Source organism: Lepidochelys kempii, chromosome 5, assembly GCF_965140265.1.
Source record: "Lepidochelys kempii isolate rLepKem1 chromosome 5, rLepKem1.hap2, whole genome shotgun sequence".
Lineage (NCBI taxonomy): Eukaryota > Metazoa > Chordata > Testudines > Cheloniidae > Lepidochelys > Lepidochelys kempii.
The window spans coordinates 101,117,696-101,139,387 of record NC_133260.1 but is presented as its reverse complement, the minus strand read 5'-3'; the positions used below and the strand labels follow the sequence as shown (position 1 = coordinate 101,139,387).

Below are 21,692 nucleotides of genomic sequence, written 5' to 3'. Positions count from 1 at the left end.
CACTTGCTTCAACTATCCCTAGTATATACACTCCTAGTTTGGCCTGAGCAGGCCCTACACAGTTCTGGAGATAATCTGCATGTGCTCAGCCACAGAGCCATGCCCACAGGTAGAGACTTGGATTGAAAAAAATTGAACTCCCACCCCTCAAACACCCTGATTTTTTAAGTTTATTTTCACATTCTGAAATTTAGAAATTTCTAACACATTCAAGAAAATGCTGACCAGTTTCACCCATAACTCAGCCCGCTTGTGTATCCCCATTGTTCAGCATACGCATGCTCTGTGCAAACTCAACAATGCCTTTCAGGGGTTCTGTGCATGCCCATCTTATACTCGCATCCTGGAATGGCGTGCTCACAAGCAGCCATGCCCACACAAACTTTGATGGAGGATCAGGAGCTAAACTGTTTCCCCACTTGTAAAACGGGGATCACAGAACTTCCCAAGGGTGATGTAATGAAAGTTATTTACACCTGCTCTTTGAGACCCTCAAGTGCAGGGGCTTTAAGAATAAAAAGCATTGCCACCAGTAGGAAACTTGGACTGGAGTTTTAAGAGTTCACTCAAGAGATGATAAATTAAATGAGATGTCATTATCCTTCTGCCAATCTGCAGGCAACTACCGATTCATCTAGTCTTACTTCAAATTACGAGCTCTGACAGTCCACTCAGACTGCTGTATAAAATTAGTCATGTAAACCAGAGCGTAATTTGAGTGAAAGCCAGAAATCACTCCCGCATCAAGAGCGCTGGCAGTCCTCCTAAACATCAGACAATATTTACATTCAGGCCAAACCTGTGGTTTGGCAAAAAAGTTCATTCACCCCACCAGTGCTTTGATATTCTGACAAATCATTTCCTGATACAAAGTTTAAACATACAAGGACTATGGACACCAAGCAGCTGTCACAGTTGCATTGGGAATTGGCATTAAATTCCAGACATCTTGAGAAACAGGGTGGGGGCAGGGGAAGAGTAAGAGAAAATAGCCTATTTGCACCTACAGTCTGGCAGAGTTTTACAGAACAGGAGGGTTTTACAGAACTTGCTTCTTCTCTTGGTACTGGATAGAAGTTTATTATCAGGCAGCAAAGCAGTTGCAGGGCATTTTCATCAGCAGAGAATTACAGCGGTAGCTTTTTAAAATAGTAGAAAAATTAAGACTTCCCCCCCCCCCTTTGTTTTGTTCTTCAAAATTCTGAAGCTACTTGTTAAAGGCCTCAAACTTAGATACATACATAGATAATGCATTTTGAGAAAATTTGCCAGTGACAGACAAGAAGCCGACTTTTGATGTCTAGGGGGAAAGGTGAAACAAAGTTAATTCTAAAGGGTGCGGCAGAACTCATAATTTGGTCATCTTTCTGTCAATAGGATCCTGAACTTACATCTCTCTCTGTAAAATAGCAAAATGTTATATATATAAAAAACAAAGAGGTTTAAAAAAGTATGTAAAACCAGTTTTTAAATATCAGAGAATGAAGAATCTGTTGAATTCATTTGTTTAAAGGAAGGGGTGGTGTTTTTTGTTTTTAATATAAAGTGTTTGCTTCCTTATCCCCATCCCACTAAAAAAATATTATGCAAGTACACCCCTTTCAACATGCTTCAGGGGTTAGCGTCTCTAATCATTCACTCTTATGCTTAGATGCATTCATAGTTTAACGTGTTCACAGTACTAATGTCTATTAGCATAGTGTTTAACAATTCAGACAGATTTCTTCTAGGATGACTTCTAAAGCACAACCAGCTAAGAAATCCACAGTGGTTCTCCTCTGTGAAGAGCCCATAATTAAAAGACACAACAATTGATTGATTTACGGTGTTGAAAGGAATATTCCACAGAAGTCAATTGTTAAACAAGTTTCCATTCTCATTCTACCTTAAAGACTTTATGTTGACCTTTGGGCAAATTCACCCAACAAGCTCTTTGTTTCTAAGATCTTTATGAAACTAAGAGTGTTTATTCACAGGCTTCAAAATAGTAAAGCATTTGTTCTCTGGATGTCCTTGAATGTCTCTCATTGCGGCTGCACAGAGCTAAATTCCTTACACTCCCACTGGGGATGCACTTGCTATTCTGCAGTTACTTCTAATTTAAAGTGATCTTTGGTAGCCAGCTCAACAAAAAGTATTGCCAACTTCTGTCAGGGTCCAATTGGATCCATGTTTTAAAATAAGACACACAAGAAAAACCACACAGTGTAAAGTTCAGTGCGAGGTAGATTTCTTTAGCATTTCTAACATTTTCTGGAAAGCTCTCATGGGCCTGTATTGTGATGCAAATCATTTACAATTCCCAGACGCTCAAAAGCCTTTAAGCTGGAATTAAAGTTGTAAATACATAAGTAACTTAGAGAGGGGGAAAAGGAGAGACTTAATAGAACACTGAAGAAAAGGGACATGTATACACACATACACACAAAAACTAGGAAAATCAAGTTTAGGGTTACACTTCACAAATAAAACCACAAGTCAGAAATTGGGAAGTATGGAAAAGGAGAGTTCAAGCAACCTATGCAGCCTTAGCATTGTCCTCAGCTCTTGGTGCACTCTCCATACAAAGCAGACATTGCCTCAACTAACATGACAACTAAAAACTCTTTTGGAATTGCCTCCAGGCGGAAGAGAACATAGAGAAGGGACATGCAACTTTAAACTACACCTGTCTTGGTTTACATAGAGCATACTTACCCTGAGTTTAAAAGGCTGTATAATTTGCAGCAACTGGCACTGAAGAGGATCTAAAGGTCAAATGGTGTAAGTAATGCTGCAGCAAGAATACTTCATATATATGAACACCTTTCCTGTTAAGGTCTATGTCCTTCACAGAGATCTAGTGAGACTAAATTACAAGAGACATTGGGGAATATTTTCTCCATTTCACAGATAAGGAAATGGAGCCAAAGAGGCCAAAGTGACCTGCCCAAAGTCAGGCATGTCACAAGTAAGGAAACCTGGTAGCCATGTTCTCGTGTGTATCACAGATGACACCATAGACAACAATGAAGTTATACATCTCTAAGTACGAGGAGATAAATTCCAGATCTCTCATCTCCCAAGCTCTACCTTAATCACAAGGCCATCCTTCCTCTCCCCAGAGAGAGGAAATTGCTGTCTTGTCAAGGGAGGGTAAACGGGAGGCTAGTTTCCTATCAAGCTACTAGCACGTATGTAGTAGATGATTGGTACAGACACAGCGTGGCTCATAGTGCAGAAGTTGAAGCTGTATGGTGTTAAGGTATCTGGATAGTCTAACTAGAGTCGGATGGCAGACAGGGATAGGGATTCTGCTTTTTCATAATTTCTGAAATTTGGAGGGTTTTGAAAGATGACTTTAGTGAAGAAAAAAAAAAGTTGAGCTAATGCCACTTTTGTTTATTTATGTACGAGCAAGGCCTGAAAGCTTCCTCCAACATACCACCTGAAAAATGAAATCCTGCTTGTTTTCAAATTCAGGCCCATCTATCCTGGAAAGCTAGGATATCTACACTAAGAGTTAGTGAAATGACAACCTCACAGGAATTGAGGGTTGGGGTTTTTTTGACGGACCATTTAACAAGGGTTTTAAAACCTATTTAACTTCAACAGCCAATTAATAATAGGAATAAAGGAAGTTAGTGTTAAAGATTCAGAACACCCTAGTCCCTTCAATCAAGATGGTGCTCACACTAAACATGATTGAGACCACTAAGACAGAAAGGGAGAGGTGATAGATAGGATGGTGTACTCAGAAGCTTATCAGTAAGTGGGACCAGGTGGAACTCCATTTGACCTGTGTCTTTGGCAGGTTTTTAAAAAGCTACTGCACCCATCATGGGTGGACACGAAACTGCCAGTTAATATTTCTGTTTTCTCAATTTCAGCAAAACCCGTCTCCCTTTAGCAAGAGCTGGGATGTTGTGCAGTTAAGTCTTCACATGTGAGCTTGCTGCCTTAAATTATTTTCAATTGAATCCAGGTTCAGATGTTGCTTTGCAAACTGAAAACTCTCCTAGTGAGTAAAAGAATTCTTAAGGCAGCAATAGGATTAGAAAGGCGGCTGGTCACATGTGAGGCTTTATTTCGATTAGACCCCAACTTTGGCTGAAAGGAGACTGAACAGATTTTGCTGAAGTTAAGGCAACAGAAGTTTTGAGTATTGGAGCATCAATCCAAATTAAATATTTTTAAACTTGGGGGGAAAGGGGGGGGAAGGGAAGGGGAAATTATTCATTTTCTGAGCAAACTGACCCAAAAAAAAAACAAACCACACTTTTTTCAGTTGAGGGCATGAAGGAAGAGTGGATTACGTTCCAGTAGGACTCATGTTTGTATGTCCAATCACACAATGCCAGAGTCTGAACTTCCACCACCCACACTCTGAGGGCTTAATATAATAGGCCCCTGTAGTTAATGGCTTGGAAGCTGTTTTTTTAAATCTATTTAAGACAAAAAATAAAACAAGACTACACACCCCTCCACCCCACACACCTTCTGCCTCTAACCTGTAAGAAGTCACACTAACCAAACATTAGGCGCCTATGCCCAGACACAAGAGCCTATGGTGGGATTTTCAGAAGCATCTAAATGACTTTGGAGCACAAGTCCCACCGACTTCAAACAGCAAACCCTACTGGAATGTAGTTGGTCCAAGCACTTCAGCTTTCCTGACTTGTGGAAGTGCAACATATCAGAAGGTGATACCGATTCCAATTACACCCTGGGCTATTTGCTTCTCAGTTTAGTGTTTTGGCTTGCGCTGTTCTCACAGCAAGGATGCTAATGAAGACATGGACTTATTTTTAGCACAAGTGAGCATGCTAAGTGTGAAACTTCTTATTAGAGAAGATCTATGTAAAAATTTGAAATTCTACTAGAAACTGGGAAACAAATGAGAGAAGCAAATACAAAACATCCATTCTACCAAATTAAGGCTATAAAATAGGAAGTAAAGAACTTGAAACCTGTAAATAAAACACTGATTTCAACTTTTTAAAAGTTATTTTTAATCATGGTCTTTATCCCTCTTGACACTAAGTATCTTGGATAGAGGATTATTTTAGCTAATTTAAGAAGAATAGCTTAAAAGCAATTTAAGAAGTTGTGGGGTGCTTTTTACAGAGCATCTTCATAAGCACTCAATATTGTTTTGACAGGCAAGGCTATAGATGCCTAAATAATTCTCCCATACTAGAGAACTAGAATCTACCTACCACTCCCTTTAGTACTGCTTCAGTGTCAATGCTAACACAAGGAGAAATATGTCTGGTGTCCCATTAACGTGGAACATAACTATGGTGTGCCAATTGTATGAAGTCGTAGTAAATACAAAACTACTCCCCAATTATTCACTTCTTACCCGGATGGTTGCAGAGAGGTTATCATTTTTTGCAGCTTGCTCAATAAACACCACTCCAGGACCATTGTAATGTAAAGTGACAGCTTGATGTAAAGAAATGAGTTGTTTGGAGGAGGGGGAAAATATCTATAGTCATTAAAAAGTTCACAATTTTTTTTTCAATAGTTGGAGGACACCAGGGCTCAGTGTAAATAATCCTGGGCCTCTTCCATTATTTCTGTTCTAACATATTGCTTTGTATTGTATTCTCTCTGACTCCCCTCCCCCAGAAGCCTCTAGTGCCTTCACTTCAAAAGCAGCAACAGCTGCCAGGCTGTCACTCTTCCTCCCCTTCAGCTCACTAGGATTTTGTAAGCTACTTCAGTCTACCACCGACTTCACATGAAGCAGAGACAAGGCAGGCGTTTAGAACTGCCTCACAGGAAGACCCACATGCACCTAACATTTGCTCCTCATAAGAAAAGGGAGCATCTTGGATTTCCCTTTCCTTGCCCATTTGTCACAGCTTAAGCACCAAGAGTTTTACTGTTCGGCTCCTGCTGTCCTTTCAGCCTCCAGCTAACAGAGAGCACTTACATTTGAAGGTGATTAAAGATATTTTTCTGTTTTCATACAAAAAAGGATTCTCTACACCAAATGGAGTCTGTGCAGTCACCAGCTTCTCAAGGGGAGGGGGGGGACAATCCTGGAAATAAAAGGAAAAAGAACTGCTCTCAAATAAATTCCTCTCATTCCTAGGATGTTGTGGTCACAGGAGGCTTGATCCTGCACTATTCTAGCCAATAGGAGTCATTGAATGAGACCATAATCAAGTCCTGTGTCCACCAGCGGGTGATCACGGCTGTGTACTGCAGGACTATGGCTGTTGCTGTCATTCCCTAACCCAGACAGTCTGTGGGGCACAGATTGCTCGTGAACACTTATTTCTACAACTTCATGATAAAAATCAATCCCAGTGCGTACACACAGATTGCGTTTGTTTTTTAAGTTTCTCCACTGTTGCTAGAACGGAGAGGGCTGCAGGGAGCCACCTGGAGGGTTTGTATTGCCTTGCCAGAATATGACGGGGACAGCGGGGGAGTATCTCCACTTGGGACACGTTAGAGTGCTCTACAATTCACACCCCTGCTGGTCTGGACTGTGGTGCCATGTTAGGATAAAGTATTGTGGGGGTTTTGTGGGCATGTAAAATGACTCTCTCTAATATTTCAGTAATAATTAGCTAGGACCATTTCTGGTGTGGGGGGGAGGGTGGACTATGGCTGGGTTTCGATGGTGGGGTGGCCAGTGGCTGATTTTTTCTGTATCTCTGAGGTGGCAACCCTAGCAGCCACAGGTGTTTCAAGCAGAGCCACTGATCCAACATGGAACTAAAAATGCCAGGGGCTGCCAGCGTCTGGGCTACACTAGCACTCCCACCATTGCTACCGCTGCGGGAAGTGAACCAATGGTGGGACACTTCAAGAGAAATAAGCTCATGGCAGACAAGAAATATTTATGAAAGACTGACACCACCAGCCTTCACCTGAAGGCTGAAAAAGTTTCCACTCCAGAACTTGGTCCATATTAGGTCCTTTTAAAAATCAGAGAAGAGAAACACTAGCCAACTGTGGTGTACTGATGACACTGTGACAACAAAAAATACAGGTTGCTGAGTTTTATAGTAATCATATTATCACTATTATAAAATACATAAGGATTTTAGCTCCTCTTATCTGACTTCAGAGACAATCCTATGGCCTCGTTACAGGAAGTCCCAAACCTTGTCTACACGAGGAAGGTTACTAGCTGGACCCATTACCCGCTGAACATGGTTTAACTACAAGTGTAGACCAGGCTCCCACGAATCAGCCACTAGCTTAAGCTGGCACAGGACTGGCATACTTCCAAAGCAGCCTGCTACTTTGCGTTGCTCACTATAAAAACCACAAGTTCAAAAGGAAAAGTGCAGTGATTAGTTCCAGACCAGTATCTTGGAGGAATGGAAATTCAAGAAAAGGAGGTGAAGGAAGATTTTTTTTTTTAAGCCAAAGATTAGCTTGGGTGAAAGACAGTTACGTTTATTTACTGAACAAATGGGAATTTCAAAAGTGCTCAGCAGTAGCCCAATTTGTCTCCCACTGAAGTCAATACACCCCGACATACAAAAATCCCACCACCATTAGAATTTTTCTATGTGTTGGACTCTTAAAAATCAGAGTCAGCACGTTTCCAAGAATTTCTATGGAAGCTCAAAGCTATCCCAGTGCTTCCAGGGGACTTAGTTATGACCAACTGAAAAGGCCTGGAGTTAAGAATGAAAACCCCTTCTCAACCTTGCTACCTAGGAATTATAATTCCTAAACATTCGGAAGTACCCGTCTTTATTAACATCCCACGACTGAATGGTTTGGCATGCCTCAGAGATAACTGCAATTCCACTCTACTTCCCAGGAAGAAGTCCAGTTTGCAAACAGTTTCTGGAAAAATAAATGCTACTCGGCAGATGAATAAGAAGCTGGAGAATGTAAAGTTGTCTTAGAAGTTCTATTGGGGGCAGAGAGGGGGAATTTGAAAAAAAAATAAAAATTTTGTTAATAATAAATCAGTGTGAAGTGTCTAATGATTAGAGCCGGACTAATAATGAAAAACAGAAGTTAAAATGTATTCAAGATTTTGTTAATTACTCCAGCCATTTTTGTACTATTGTGGCTTCCTTTCTGCATACATTCGTGTAATTGTGTTGTGCTACCAAAAACCAAAAGCTAAGTCTGTTCAGAAGTTCATCCTCTTAAAATTATATTCACTGCCTGTAAACACTGGCACCAAAAACCCAACTACAAAGCAAGCTCATCCTAAGGGAAGCCAGAGTAGGTACACCACACACTTGTGCACACACCCTGCATGCAACTATGTGACAAGTCAAAACAAAGCAGCAGCTCAAATTTCAGAGTTAAGATATCAAACCCGAACAAAAAACTCCTGAGGCTATAAATTTCAAAATGACCAATCTTTGTTTATTTGGGGATAATCTGAACTCAGAAAGATAACAGATTCCAGTCAATGAGTCATTATCAGTTATTCACTCTGCTCAAACAATGCACTAGGCTTTACCTCAGCACGCAATCTCTCTTCAGAGTAGAAAATAAGTTAAATTAAGCACCTTCTTTCTCAACAGATCTTCTGCTTGTGTCTACTCTGTCATATCTGTTTAGGGAAGAGCAAACCTCTATTCCAGATTGGCGCTGCAGAGCAAACACAGCTGTGTGAAGTATGAGGTGCATTGTATCCTGGTTTAGGAGTCAACTGATGTTTTCTTTCCAGGGACACTGAAGAGAATGAGATGGAACAGAATGCAGAATATCAGGACTGGTAATGAGGCATAAATGAGAAAGAACACAGTAAAAAGAAAAGGAGTACTTGTGGCACCTTAGAGACTAACCAATTTATTTGAGCATAAGCTTTCGTGAGCTACAGCTCACTTCATCGGATGCATACTGTGGACATTCCACAGTATGCATCCGATGAAGTGAGCTGTAGCTCACGAAAGCTTATGCTCAAATAAATTGGTTAGTCTCTAAGGTGCCACAAGTATTCCTTTTCTTTTTGCGAATACAGACTTAACACGGCTGTTACTCTGAAAAAAGAACATAGTGTGGACTTCAGAATCCCGGTTGAGTTTTCAGAGCTGGGAGACAGCAATACAGACCTACCAAACCTCTTCTCTTCGGTTTCATTAAAAACACCCACAAAACCCACAAACCTGGAAATAATTGAGACACAAAATGGAATTTCACAATGCCATTATTTTTAACTGTAACTGAGTCCATGTTCTTATTGTCAGACCATCCAGATACACGTTTCATTGTCCTTTAATATTTTCATATTATATTTGAGAACATTTTATACAAAAAACTCCCACATAAATGAAAAAATACATACTCTTTGTAGGTAGGGATTCCCACATATTTTCCTATGAGACTAACGCTCTTCGGAGCAGCACTGAAAGGCTCTGAAGAGAACTCCCACCTGGAAGAGCAAAGGCAGCCAAAATGCCTTCCTCCTATTTCCAAATCAGAGAGAGGAGTTTGGAGTTCCTTCTAGAGAGCCTCTGCATTATCATATGCTGACACAGAGCAGAAAAGCTAATATTTATAGATAGTTAACTATTGTCTGCTGGGGGGTGGGGGTTGGTCACAGCTAGCCCCAAAAAGAAGTCCTCTGCCTCCATCCTTCTTTCCTATTTAAGAATTCATGAAATGAAGGCAAAGAAATTTGACAGAAGCTGTGGAGTGATACAGCCATGTTTATGCACCTACACACACATCCAACCTTTGATACCTCATAACTCCAGGGGTGGGTGGGAAGAATCCGAACCCCTAAGTTAGGTAAACAATTGCAGTTTAAAATAAATAGAACACACTGAGCAAGGAGAATTGAATTTTAACTATCCCCTCCCTTCACAACCTATCACAAGCTCCAGAGTTTGACATGAAGAAGCAGCTATGTCAAAGTTATATATATATAGAACAAAGTTGAAAGGACAGACATTTTCACAACTCTAACAACAGGACAGTGTTTTTGGTCACTGTTTCCAAATCCTGGATAACCCTGGGTTCCCACAGCTCATGGGGGTGGAGGAATTGTAGACAGCTCAATGTGCAGCTGTGGTCAAAAAGAATAAATGAGATGCATAAAGAATGGGATGAAGAATAAAATGCAAACAATTATAATGCCATCATATAAGTCAATGGTGCAGCCGTATGTGGAATTGCGTGTGCAGCATTGGCTACGCCATCTATGAAAGGATACTGTCGACCTAGAAGGGAGTTCAGAGAAAGGCAACAAGAATGATCCAGGACATAGGAAAACTTTTGTATGAAGAGATAGATTGAAAGCATTGGGATTGTTATCTTAGGAGACAAAAAGAAAGCGGACATGATAAAAGCATATGAAATAAGTAATGATATAAAAAAAGGTAGATCTCAGAACCCAAAACAAGAGACAGTCAATGAAATTAGAGGTGGGAAATTCAAAACTGATGAAGAGGAAATAGGGATTTCACACACACACACACACACACACACACACAGTGGAACTCATTGCCACATTAAATCATTGAGACCAAGGATTTAGCAAGATTCAACAAGGGATTAGCAATTTACATGGATAACAAGAAAACCCAGACTTAATGCTAACAAAAAGGTTGAATGGAATTAAACCTCACGTTTCAGGATTTAAGTCAATGTCTACTCATTAGAGATCAGTATGAGACCAATGGTGAGGGACAAATTATCCCACATCTGCCGACAGCAAGGTTCTTACATCTTCCTCTGAAGCATCGGGTGATGGCAATTGTCAGAGACAAGATATTGGAGACGATGTGCCACAGGTCTGAACCAGCATGACTATTCTTATGAACTGGGGAAGGGGGGCAAAAGCTGGCTTTGCCGATAAGCCATTTTTGCAGTGTCCTATTCCAGAGGCCAGTAGGCTTGTCTCTTACACAACAGAGTTGTCTCAGGGTCACCCTCTATTATGCTCAGATGACTGTGGCTCCCTAGCAGAGAGACAGATGAGCCAGAGGTTTTGGTTCTCCAGCCGTGCCCATGTTGGGGGTGGAAGTCATAGCTGAAGTGCAGAGAGCCAGCTACAACATTCTTATGCCAGCTCTGGATTTCCCTCCCCCACATGACAGAAGAATTCCTAGAAAGTTGCTTAAATCAGCTTTAAGGCTGCCTTACATCATCAGTTCAGCATAAAGCGGCCTTCCTAGGGCCAGAATTTGTCCCAGAGACAAAGGCTACAGCTCCACTACAGAGCTTACAGTGGCGCAGCTGCACCAATGCTTGTGCGAATGCAGATGCTCTAAGCTGATGGGAGAGTGCTCTCCCGTCAACTTAATTAATCCACCTCCAACAAGTGGTGGTAGCTGTGTTGGCAGGAGAAGCTCTCCCGCCGACATAGCACTGTCCACAACAGCGCTTAGGTCAGTGTAACTTACGTCATGTGGTTTATTCACACCTCTGAACATAAGTTATATCGATCTAAGTTGTAGCGTAGCCATAGCCTAAGACTTTGCATGTTTGTTTCCTTCTCACCCCCATCACACCCACAATGTTTCAATAGAGTTCTCTTGCAAATGAGAGAGTCAATTCTCTATCCAAGTGTAGTGTGATCTAGTGCTCCTACGTAGAGTTCTGACAAGACACACTCTGCCCCATTCTGGTCAGGGCAGACTCATTTAAATCAAAACAATGTAAAACACTGATTTTAGTCATGATTTAAAGCAGCAAGTAGGAAATTTTGATTTAAAAATCACTGATTTTAAATCTTGTTTTTCACTTCTACTTCTGTTATTTTCCTAAAGAAAGGCTGAATACCATTGGTTGGTAACAATTAAAATAGATTGAGCTGCAACATTTTTTAAAAAAATATTTTTATTAGTTAAATAAATTTACCTTAGAAATGCTGATACATATGGGGAAAACAGTATGTTTATCAAAACGTATCAACATATGTGTTGCATCTAAAAGTAACGGATTTATTAACAATCAAATATCTGTAGTTAGTGAACTGGTGGATTGTTTCTGATCACCTTGGGCCAGGGTTTCAAAAGTATTTAGGTGCGTACTGGGATTTTTTTCAAAGGTGCCTTTAAACACCCAACCGGCTCAGGCACTTTTGAAAAAAATCCCAAAAGGTGCCTATCTGCATCTTAAAGGCACCTTAAATGCCTTTAAAAATCCAGTCCCCTGGCCTTCAGATTTTTAGAGTTACTAGATCTCACCCTCTTCCACTTGGTTTTTATTCATAAAATTGGCTGAGGAAAACAAGCTTCCCTGCTTTTTCAACTCATGATCAGTTTCTCCATTTTCTGCATCTGGTAGCTACATTGAAATCAAACGTAACTAAGGCAAAAGATTTTCTGCACGAAAGAAACTGGAAGTACTTACATTTGGAAAAATGTAACTGCCAGCACTCACTCCATTGTAAAGAATGTAAATAATATAGATACTTAATGCATTACATTACATTGTGACATTATAAAGTTTGAGCGGCCCTAAAATGTTAATGCTATTTCCCCCTAATTTTGTATATAATTAAAAAGGCAGCATCCTTTAACTCAGTGGTGAAAAACCTGCGGCTTGTCAGGGTAATCCACTGGTGGGCTGCCAGACAGTTTGTTTACATTTGCACGGCTGCCCGCAGCTCCCAGTGGCCCGCAGTTCACTGTTCCCGGCCAATGGGAGCTGCAGGAAGTGGCGCAGGCTTTGAGGCTCAATTTTTAAAAAAATTTTAAATTAAAAAATAATTTTAATATACTCTTGAAGTTTAGGTGTTCAATTTGACATTATGACAACATGTTATTTTTAAACCGCTTTTTTTTAAAAAAGGAAAAGAGCATTTAAATAAAAAAATCCAATTTTTTTAAATAGAAAAATAATCAATATTTTAATCCACCCTGATTCTAGTACTGGTCCCTCAGACAGAAGTGGCCATGTTTGCAGTACCTGTGATGCACACAAATGGAGAAGAAACTAAGGGCTTATCTACATGGCCCCACAGCGTGGATCACAGGGATGTGAACTGTAGCACGCACTGAAGTGCTGTGCTATAACTGCTCCTTGTTGACCCTGCTAGCGTGAACTAAAAGGTACCTAGCTCACATTAATGTAGTCCTGGCGGAAAGGGGGTCTACACAGGTCCAGATCAGTTACAGCACAACACTTTAATGCATGCTGTAACTCACACCTCTGTAGCCCAGGCTGCAGGGCTGTCTAGACAAGCCCTAAAACTACTAAACTCGTTATGCACACGTGACAAGAATATATTCAGACCCCAGGAAAAAGAGTGCCCAAGCATACACTCCTCGAGCTACGGAGCTCACTTGAACTGGTTTTGCTACAGAACAAGTAATGGATTTGCTTCTCAGTACGGTCACTCTTCTGTTCCTTCAGAGAATGTAATATCAAACCCTTCTGAGCTCAGCACATTCAGAGCTTTCCACTTTTGCTTTCTCACTACTATTTCAAGAGTGGCAACGTCTCCAGTAACCCCGGTCATCATATTCGGGACTGGGGAGAAGTAAGGGAGAAGGAAGACAGAAAAGAGCTTGTGTTTTGTTAGGACCAAGAGTTTGAAGTGCTTGTATAATAAAAACTCGCTGAATATAGTTTTAGTCTTTATGTGATAACAGGCTACCACCAATACCTGTCATTGCCTTCAGCACCTTCCGTCCAAGGGTCTCAAAGCACTTACAAACACCGAACCCTACCGCACGTCTGTGAGGTAGGTAAATATATTTTTAATATTTAAGCTCTAGGAGACATGACAACTTTTATGGGCCTACCAGTTCAGACTAGTAGTCCATCTAGCTCAGAGAATGGCCAGTACCAAATGCTTCACAGGAAAGTCCAAGAAACCCCATGATGTACAATTATGGAATATTTGTATTGATGGGAAAGCTGTCTTCCTAAATCCCAGGCTGCTGGAGGATCTGGCTTTAGGGTCTACTTCTGTACTTCCAGTCACTGAAGTCAGGGGAAGATATTTTGTGCAAAAGTAGTGAACTCAACCAAATATCAAGAGACTGTCCCAGCTCTGAGAAGGTGCTTGTAACAGAGATTCTCACATCCCTCCGACTATTCCCTCTGTAACACTATTAACCATCTAATACACCTTTCAATAGAATAACCTCTCCCTGTGGGTAATAACCAGCCTCCATTCAGATGTTCAGCCGTTATCACCCTCATGTAAAACACTGCAAGAAGAGAGAGCAATGGTATTCGTTCAATCCCACTGTCATATAGTCACTTTCACAAGGATACTTTATTAAGAGAAACCTCACATCAGCATGAGAAACAATCCTACTGTAACTCTCAACAAATCACAACAGCTACTCAAAACTAACCCGGACACTAGAAAGCCTGCAGGCCATACCTGTATAATTCTCACTGAGCAGGGCATGATAGGTCAATAGGGTTAATTATCTAATCCTAATGTTGAAGGAAGTGGAAAAATATTTTAAAAAAATAAAAAAGCATGGGTTTCCAGACTAGCTCTGACTACTAAGTAGGTGAAATGAATCATTGACGCTGTACTTTACCTAGTTCTTTCCCCTCACCCCACCATCTTCACACAAGCTTACTGGCAAAGTCTCAAAAAGTGCAGGACGCCAACCTCTCTTTCCCTTCCCTCTTTACACAGCAAAGTGAGAATTCTCTTGGTACCCGTAGGAGATGTCAAAGAGCAGCCATTCTTAAAACTGTCTATTATACGGAGTAAATAATCTCCAGGGGTGGGGAGTTTGATAGCTATTCTACTTTACTATCCACACAAAAAACAGGCAAAAGACCAAAGGCTAATTTTGTCTTAATAGCTCCTACACAGCGTTAGTTCAATTTTGTCTAGTCACTTTTCATTTAGTCTGCTCATGTATGCGAGGAATTAAAAGGGACATCTGAAACCCAATTACATGACCTGTAACAGAGTGGAGAAAGACGTAACAAGAGCCAATGGTTGGAAGCTGAAGCCAGACAAATTCAAATGAAAGAATAACCACAATTTCCCTTCCTCACCACCAATGGAGGATGAGTAACCAATGGAACAACCAACCAAGGGAAGGAGTGGATTCTCCTTCTCTTGCAGTCCTCAGATCTACACTGGATGCCTTTCTGGAAGACATGCTGTAGTCAAACGCAAGTTACTGGTTTCAACGCAGAGGTCACTGGGGGAAATGTAATTGCCTGTGATATACAGGAGGTAAGACTAGATGATCCTATCATTCTGGTCTATGACTTACTAGCAAAGCTCAGAGACATTCTCTCACCTTTCATTAGGCTTGTACTGCAACACTAGAATAGTTATTTTCACTGTCTGGTTCTAATGACTACTCCAGTCCTGTTGTTCTTTCTGACATTGCAGAAGGGATTCACTTTTTTTTTTTAAATTGACTTTGTTTAAATATTCCCACCTAATGTAGAAATCTGAAATGCACGACATCTGAGTTCTGAGTTTAGCTACTTGACATTGCCTTAATCTCAATATTGTCATAAATTCAAGTAGAGCTCCCCTAAGGCAGTACATTTTTGCATGACATTAGGTGCTACAGTTTGTTAGAAACAGTTGGAAGTTAAGATACAATTCACATAGGGAATAGGAAAGGAACATTTTCGAGGTAATCTGCATAAGTATACATCAATCGCTTATAGTAATGAATTCTGTTAATTGTTCATTCTTGACATGTACTATCACCCTCCTTTTCAGGCCCTGGCTTTCTCACAGCTGACACAATATAATTTGCATGTTATCACACCTCAATATATAGCATCTCTAATGGGAGTAAGAGAGAACTGCAGAGTCCCAGTGCTGACAACTCTAAGTTGTTGCCTTGATTATTCCATGAGAAATCTAAAATGCTCTTCTACACCACTGCCAGTTACTCAGCTACAAAAAGACACTATTAAAGATACTTAAAATGAATTATGTCCCATTAGAGTCAAGTACATGGTAAGTCTGATCACAAATCTAAATGGTTATTTAAGGCAAATTTTAGTTTCAAAGGCTAAGTGAGATTTATTTAAAAAAAAGCAATATTTGATTAGTCATATTTTCACAGGGTTTACTTACAAAATAAAAACAAGTAAAATTTTCAGCCACAAAGCCCTCCATCTATTTATACAGTATTGTAAACATTTTTATTTTAAGTAACATGGAAACATTTATTGGATGACCGAGAGGATAAACAGTCAAAGTGTCTCACAAATGTTTGTTAAATTCACCCATGGAATCACAACAACTAGTATGCTAATCATTAGGACAGGGTAAATAAATAACTTATTTAATATGTACTAGATTACTCTACCACAACCCACAAGTGTTTACAAATACATTTACAATTTACACTAATGTGTGTATTATATAGAAGTTTACCATTTATACACATGCTTCCTTACAAATTTACAAGGGCAATCTACAAGGGACTGTCTGTTTTCTATAAACAGTTTAAGTGCTTCTGATCAGAACATGTGCTGATGCTTGAAACTTTCACTATTACTCAATTCTACTAACTGATCAGAAGGTACCTCATCCCTGCTCCACAGTCACTGTAGGTGCTGACACCCTAACAAATTTGCATCTGTGCCCACTTAACAGATTGTGCTTTTGTAACCAAAAAGCACAAGCTACTGCCTACTTTTGACAGCTTCTCCTAGGCTGCAAAGAGAGACCCCGCATCAGTTACAAAACAGATTCTTCATTAGAGAGTTTTAATTTCACTTTCCGCATCTATTATTTAGATATATAATGCACAGCAGCAATTGAGACACACATAGGTATTAGAGTTTAGAAGCCAGAAAGGGGGTAGGGGAAGGAAGTTGTGTAATGGATTGGTCTCATTTAGAGGACACTCCTGGATATGAAAAACAAAGCAGTTTCCATTTCCATCAGTGCAAATAAACAGCTACAGTGATCTGTCTAGGCCACGCTTGCTGACATGCCACCCGAGACACCTCGGTTTAATTTCCAGTCCAAGGGCCTGATTCTATTCTCAGCTACCCTAGGTTAAATCCAGAATAACTCCACAGAAGTTAACAGGAGTTACATGTGTCTAGACTAAAATGGAATTCAGCCCCAGGTCTCCTACTTTAGCTTGGAGTGCTACAGAAGCAATATGCTTAGTCTAGAGTCATCATCAAATTACTGGTGACAACTTCGACATGTTTCCCAGTTGAGTCCCAGCCATCCTCAGGCCTAAGCAGTGTAACACAGTTTACAAAGTGGAGAGGGGTTACTTGGCAAATCCTGTCCTGATGCAGGGAAGGAACTAGATCAGCGGTTCTCAAACTGTGAGTTGGGACCCCAAAGTGGGCTGACTTAGGCTTTCTGGGGCCCAGGGCTGAAGCCCAAGCCGCACTGCCCAGGCCAAATCCCACTGCCTGAGGCTGAAGCCCTTGGGCTCAGGCTTCAGTACCCCTTCCTGAGGTCATGTAGTAATTGTTGTTGTTAGAAGGAGGCCATTGTGCAATGAAGTTTGAGAACCCCTGAATTAGATGACCTACTGGAGGCATTACAGACCCACATAAGTGGTCATCGGGTCTTTGGACCAGGGCACTGGAAGACACCCCCATCCTGGCAAGAAGTGGGATCTTCTTTGCATGTCTTTCATGCATATTAAATAATTGTAGCTTGGTCTTCTACACTTTACACTGTATCATCTTTACCTCTGTCCTTATTCCCTTCCTCACATACATACACCTCCAATCCCCTGATCTCACCCAAAGTGAGCCTGTCAGAAGAGGCTGAAATAAGAGTTACAGAGGCAAAGATAAATCTGATTTCTCAATTAGCAAATTGGCATGCCACCTTTCTCAGCTAGCTAAGACCCAAGGTGATTGACTAAGCACAAGAATTGCCAGACAAGCTATTCTCTTAATTAAAACATGTAAAGAGAGCTCTCATTTTAAATAAAAATCACAACCGTAACAGGTCTTAGCTTTACAAGAGACAAACAAAACGGTTAGCTTTTATCTAAAGTCAAACTTCTGTTAACATGGCAGTCACAGTAAAGCACTGTCTACACTAGAGCTTTAAAGCTCACCTGAAATACTTTTTAAACATATACTTGTAACACAATAGCCCCACACACTATGTTCAAAAGTATCTTGTGATTCTGGGTGCCTAACAAGGGGCCTGATTTTTAGCCTGCACCCACCCTCTGAAAGTCAGGCCCATTTAAGGTGTTTCAGGTTGGGTACCCAAAAATGGGGGCAAAGTTACTCGTCACTTTTGAAAACGTGGACCCACAAGTTTAACTGTGGCTTAAACATACCCATGCTGACAAACACCCTAGCCTGTGTAGGTGGGACCAAGCACTCCCATTTGTTCACTTGCATCACACCTTCTTCCCCCACCCCCTTACACATGGAATGCCCATTCTGAAGAGATACATAATACCATTATCCTCTCCCCCTCAAGAGCCACTGCTGTCATGAATCCTCCAAGAAACCAATTAGCATTGGTAAGTTGAGGGGCACTTGGGACTTGTTGATTTTTAAATACATAATTTTCATTTTTATGTTGTATCCTTTTTCCCCCGCTCCCTTTGAATGCTGTTTGTCTTTGCCAGCACTTCAGAACAGGGACTGTCTCTCTGAGTGGCTAGCACATTGTGAGTGTTACTGAAACAGAAATAAGTAAAATTAAGTCTGTTCTGAAGAGGAACAGTATTCTGGTCCAGGCTTACCTGGGCAAAACGTCATCTTTACACACACAACCCATCGAACAGGTCTAACTGTGTTGGAATCAAGATTTAACAACTCAGACTTCAGTTTAAGTGCAATTAAACGCCCTCTGAGGATGGTGCTTTAAGTTAATTTTCAGCAACCAAAGGCTATTGGAGACCAGCCATTTCCCCCTAAAATTTCCCACCAGTGGAGCTGCAGCAGTGGTAACAGGGCTCACTGACACATGGTCTGTCTTTAAGTTTGTACAGTGCATGGCACAACAAGCTCCTGGCCTCTATGAGCTACTGTAATAATAATAATAAATAATAATAACGTGTAGACCAAACTCCACATCACCTAACTATGCTCAATGCAGGACTAGAACAGTGGTTTTCAAACTGCGGGTTGCGACCCAGTACTGAGTCGTGGAATGTAAGTGCTGGGTCGCAACGGCTCTGGTCAGCACCGGCGACCAGGCCATTAAAAGTCCAATCGGTGGCGCTGCCTGGCTAAGGCAGGCTAGTCCCTACGTATTCTGACACTACGCTACGCCCTGGAAGCGGCCAGCAGCAGGTCCAGCTCCTAGGCAGGGGTGCCATGGGGCTCCATGCACTGCCTCCATCCCGAGCACCAGCTCCGCACTCCCATTGGCTGGGAACCGGCCAATGGGAGCTGGGGGCAGTGCCTGCAGGCGAGAACAGTACAAAGCTGCTTACGAGCCTCCCCCTAGGAGCCAGACCTGCTGCTGGCTGCTTCCAGGGCACAGCGTGATCTGTGGTACTAAGGCAGGCTTCCTGCCTGTCCTAACGCCTCTGCTGTGCCGCTGATCGGGAGCTGCCCAAGGTAAGCTCATGCCCCAACCCCACACCCCAGCCCTGAGCCCCCCCAAACCCAGAGCCCGTTCCTGCACCCCAAGCCCTTCATCCCCAACCCAGAGCCTGCACCCCCATCCCAGTGCTCTGACCCCCTCCCACACCCCAACCCTCTGCCCCAGCCCTGAGCCCCCCCAAAACCCAGAGCCCCCTCCTGCACCCCAAACCCCTCATCCCCAGCCCCTCCCAAGAGCCTGCACCCCCTGCCCAGAGCCCTGACCCCCACCCACAACCTGAACCCCTCATTCCCAGCCCCACCCTGCAGGCCTCACCTCCACACCCCAACCCTCTGTCCCATCCCTGAGCCCCTCCCACACCCCAAATCCCCAACTCCGTTGGGTCACGGGCATCAACTATTTTCTTCAACTGGGTCGCCAAAAAAAAAAAAGTTTGAAAACCACTGGACTAGAGGATGGAGGACAAGCTTTTCAAGGGTGCTCAGCACCCACAAGCAGAACTAAGTTTTCGAAAGTGCTCTCAGCTATGTTCATCTGAAAATCTGGCCATAAATTTCACAATTTCTGCAGGGTGTTGAGCTCTTCTGAAAAGCTGGCTCTTATTCAGGTGACTAAATGGGAGCTAAACTCCTTTGAAAATCTGGCCCATAGTGCTGACTGCTGGCATACACCAGTGGCCTATCTCCACTGGAACGCGTCATTGGTGTTGGCAATGGCAGGATTTTTGGGCTTGGGGGGGGGGCGTAAGAGTCTAATACAGTTGTGGCCTGAATGCCCTATCAACTCTACAACAAGGGTCACGTTGAAAAGGAGTCCCCTGCCAGTGACTTACTTCCAGGGGGACATCCAGCTCTGCTTCAAACTCAGCACCAGGGCCCACCTCCACTATACTTATTCAAGCAAGACTCCCTGCAACCGACAGCCCTTCCCAAGCTAATGTGCAAGTGATCTGGCATTTAGTTATTACATTATCAGCTACAGAAATTAACGCTTGTACCACCACGTTTCCACAGGCTCCCAACTAGTCCTTTATACCAGACCTCCCATTATAATCCCACACAGCTTCTAACTATGCCTAAAGTGCTGGTTGAGGTGTGCTAAGGAAGGGCTGAACCGGACCCAGCAGGGATCCTGCCCCCCGCAGAAGGGTGACAGACCATCACCTTGGCCTCACAGTGATGAGCTCCTCCACCCCACATACCACTGATGTTGCAGGACCCAAAGCCTCCCCCACCCGCTGGGCAGGGGAGAGCCGCCAGGAAGCGGAGGGAGAGGGAAGCCCTGGCCATTGCAATGTCAAGTGAAGGGGAACCCAAAGCAACGTGCTGTGGCCGGGGGCTGGCCATGCAGCGGCACAACTAAAGCCCCGGCCCTGCTCCACCCTCCCCCTCCCAAGGAAATGTCCCCAGGGAGATGGTTCAGACACCCCACGCCGCCCCTCCTCCCACTCCTCCCCCTGCTCCCAAGCCAGGGCACAGGCAGGGGAAGCCAGCCGGCTGCACGACAAACCACCCCCTCACCCAGCCCCGGGGCGAGGGAAAAAGCAGCGGCCACAGAGCAGTCGCTGGGGCTGCACCGTCCTGGCGCCCCCGGCCCCGAGGAAGGTAGTTTGCTTGGGGACCCCCCACCCCCCGAAGGGGATTAAAACTCTGCGCGCCCGGGGCGGGGAGCAGACTTGACACTGACAAGGGTCCTAACAAAGTTTCCTCCCCCTTCTCAGCGCTGCCCTGCTGAGCCTGGACCCCTCCCAGACCCACGGGCACGAGCGATCCCCAGGGAGCCGCTCCGCTCACCTCTCCGCTCCGCTCCGCTCCGCTCGCATCCCTCGCGCCGGTCCGGCAAGGACCTTACCCAGGCGGGACGGGAGAGAGGAGGGGACGCATGAGGCACGCGGCTTCCCCCCAGACGGCGACACCCGCCTCCCGGCAGCCTCCAAACCCCCCTCCCGTGTCTCTTTGTACCAGCGACCAGGCACCGCGGCCGGCCGCCCGCACTGCGGCTGCGCGCTGCCCCAAATCAACAATGCAACCCTCCTCCCCCGCTGGGGCTCCGGCGGGGCGGGGGGAGCCGGGCTCTGGGGCTGAGCGTAGACCGCACAGCCTGGCGGTGCGCGGCGCGGAGGGGCAGAGACCTGGCTGCCTAGCGGGGGCGCTGGCTTAGGGGCAGAGTCGCTCAGCGGGAGCGCTAGCTCAGACCAGGGGCATTCAGTCACAAGAGTGAGAGGGCGATATGTTGATGCCAACAAAGCAGAGGACTGAACTTCTGGGTGTTGCTTGGGTGGATTTGATCGTTCAGCTCAGTTATACAGACCTGC

The 21,692-nt window shown here is 43.3% G+C and overlaps 1 protein-coding gene across 3 annotated transcripts in view; it reads right to left on the bottom strand.

The window, feature by feature from the left end:
• Positions 1 to 21,383, bottom strand: part of KANK1 (KN motif and ankyrin repeat domains 1) — a 170,743-nt gene extending 149,360 nt beyond the window's left edge. For all 3 annotated transcript variants that reach the window (XM_073345218.1, XM_073345217.1, XM_073345219.1), the window contains exon 1: positions 21,172 to 21,383. The gene's annotated coding sequence lies outside the window, so the exon portion shown is untranslated. The remainder of the gene's footprint in view (positions 1 to 21,171) is intronic.
• Between the last annotated feature and the right edge of the window lie 309 nt (positions 21,384 to 21,692).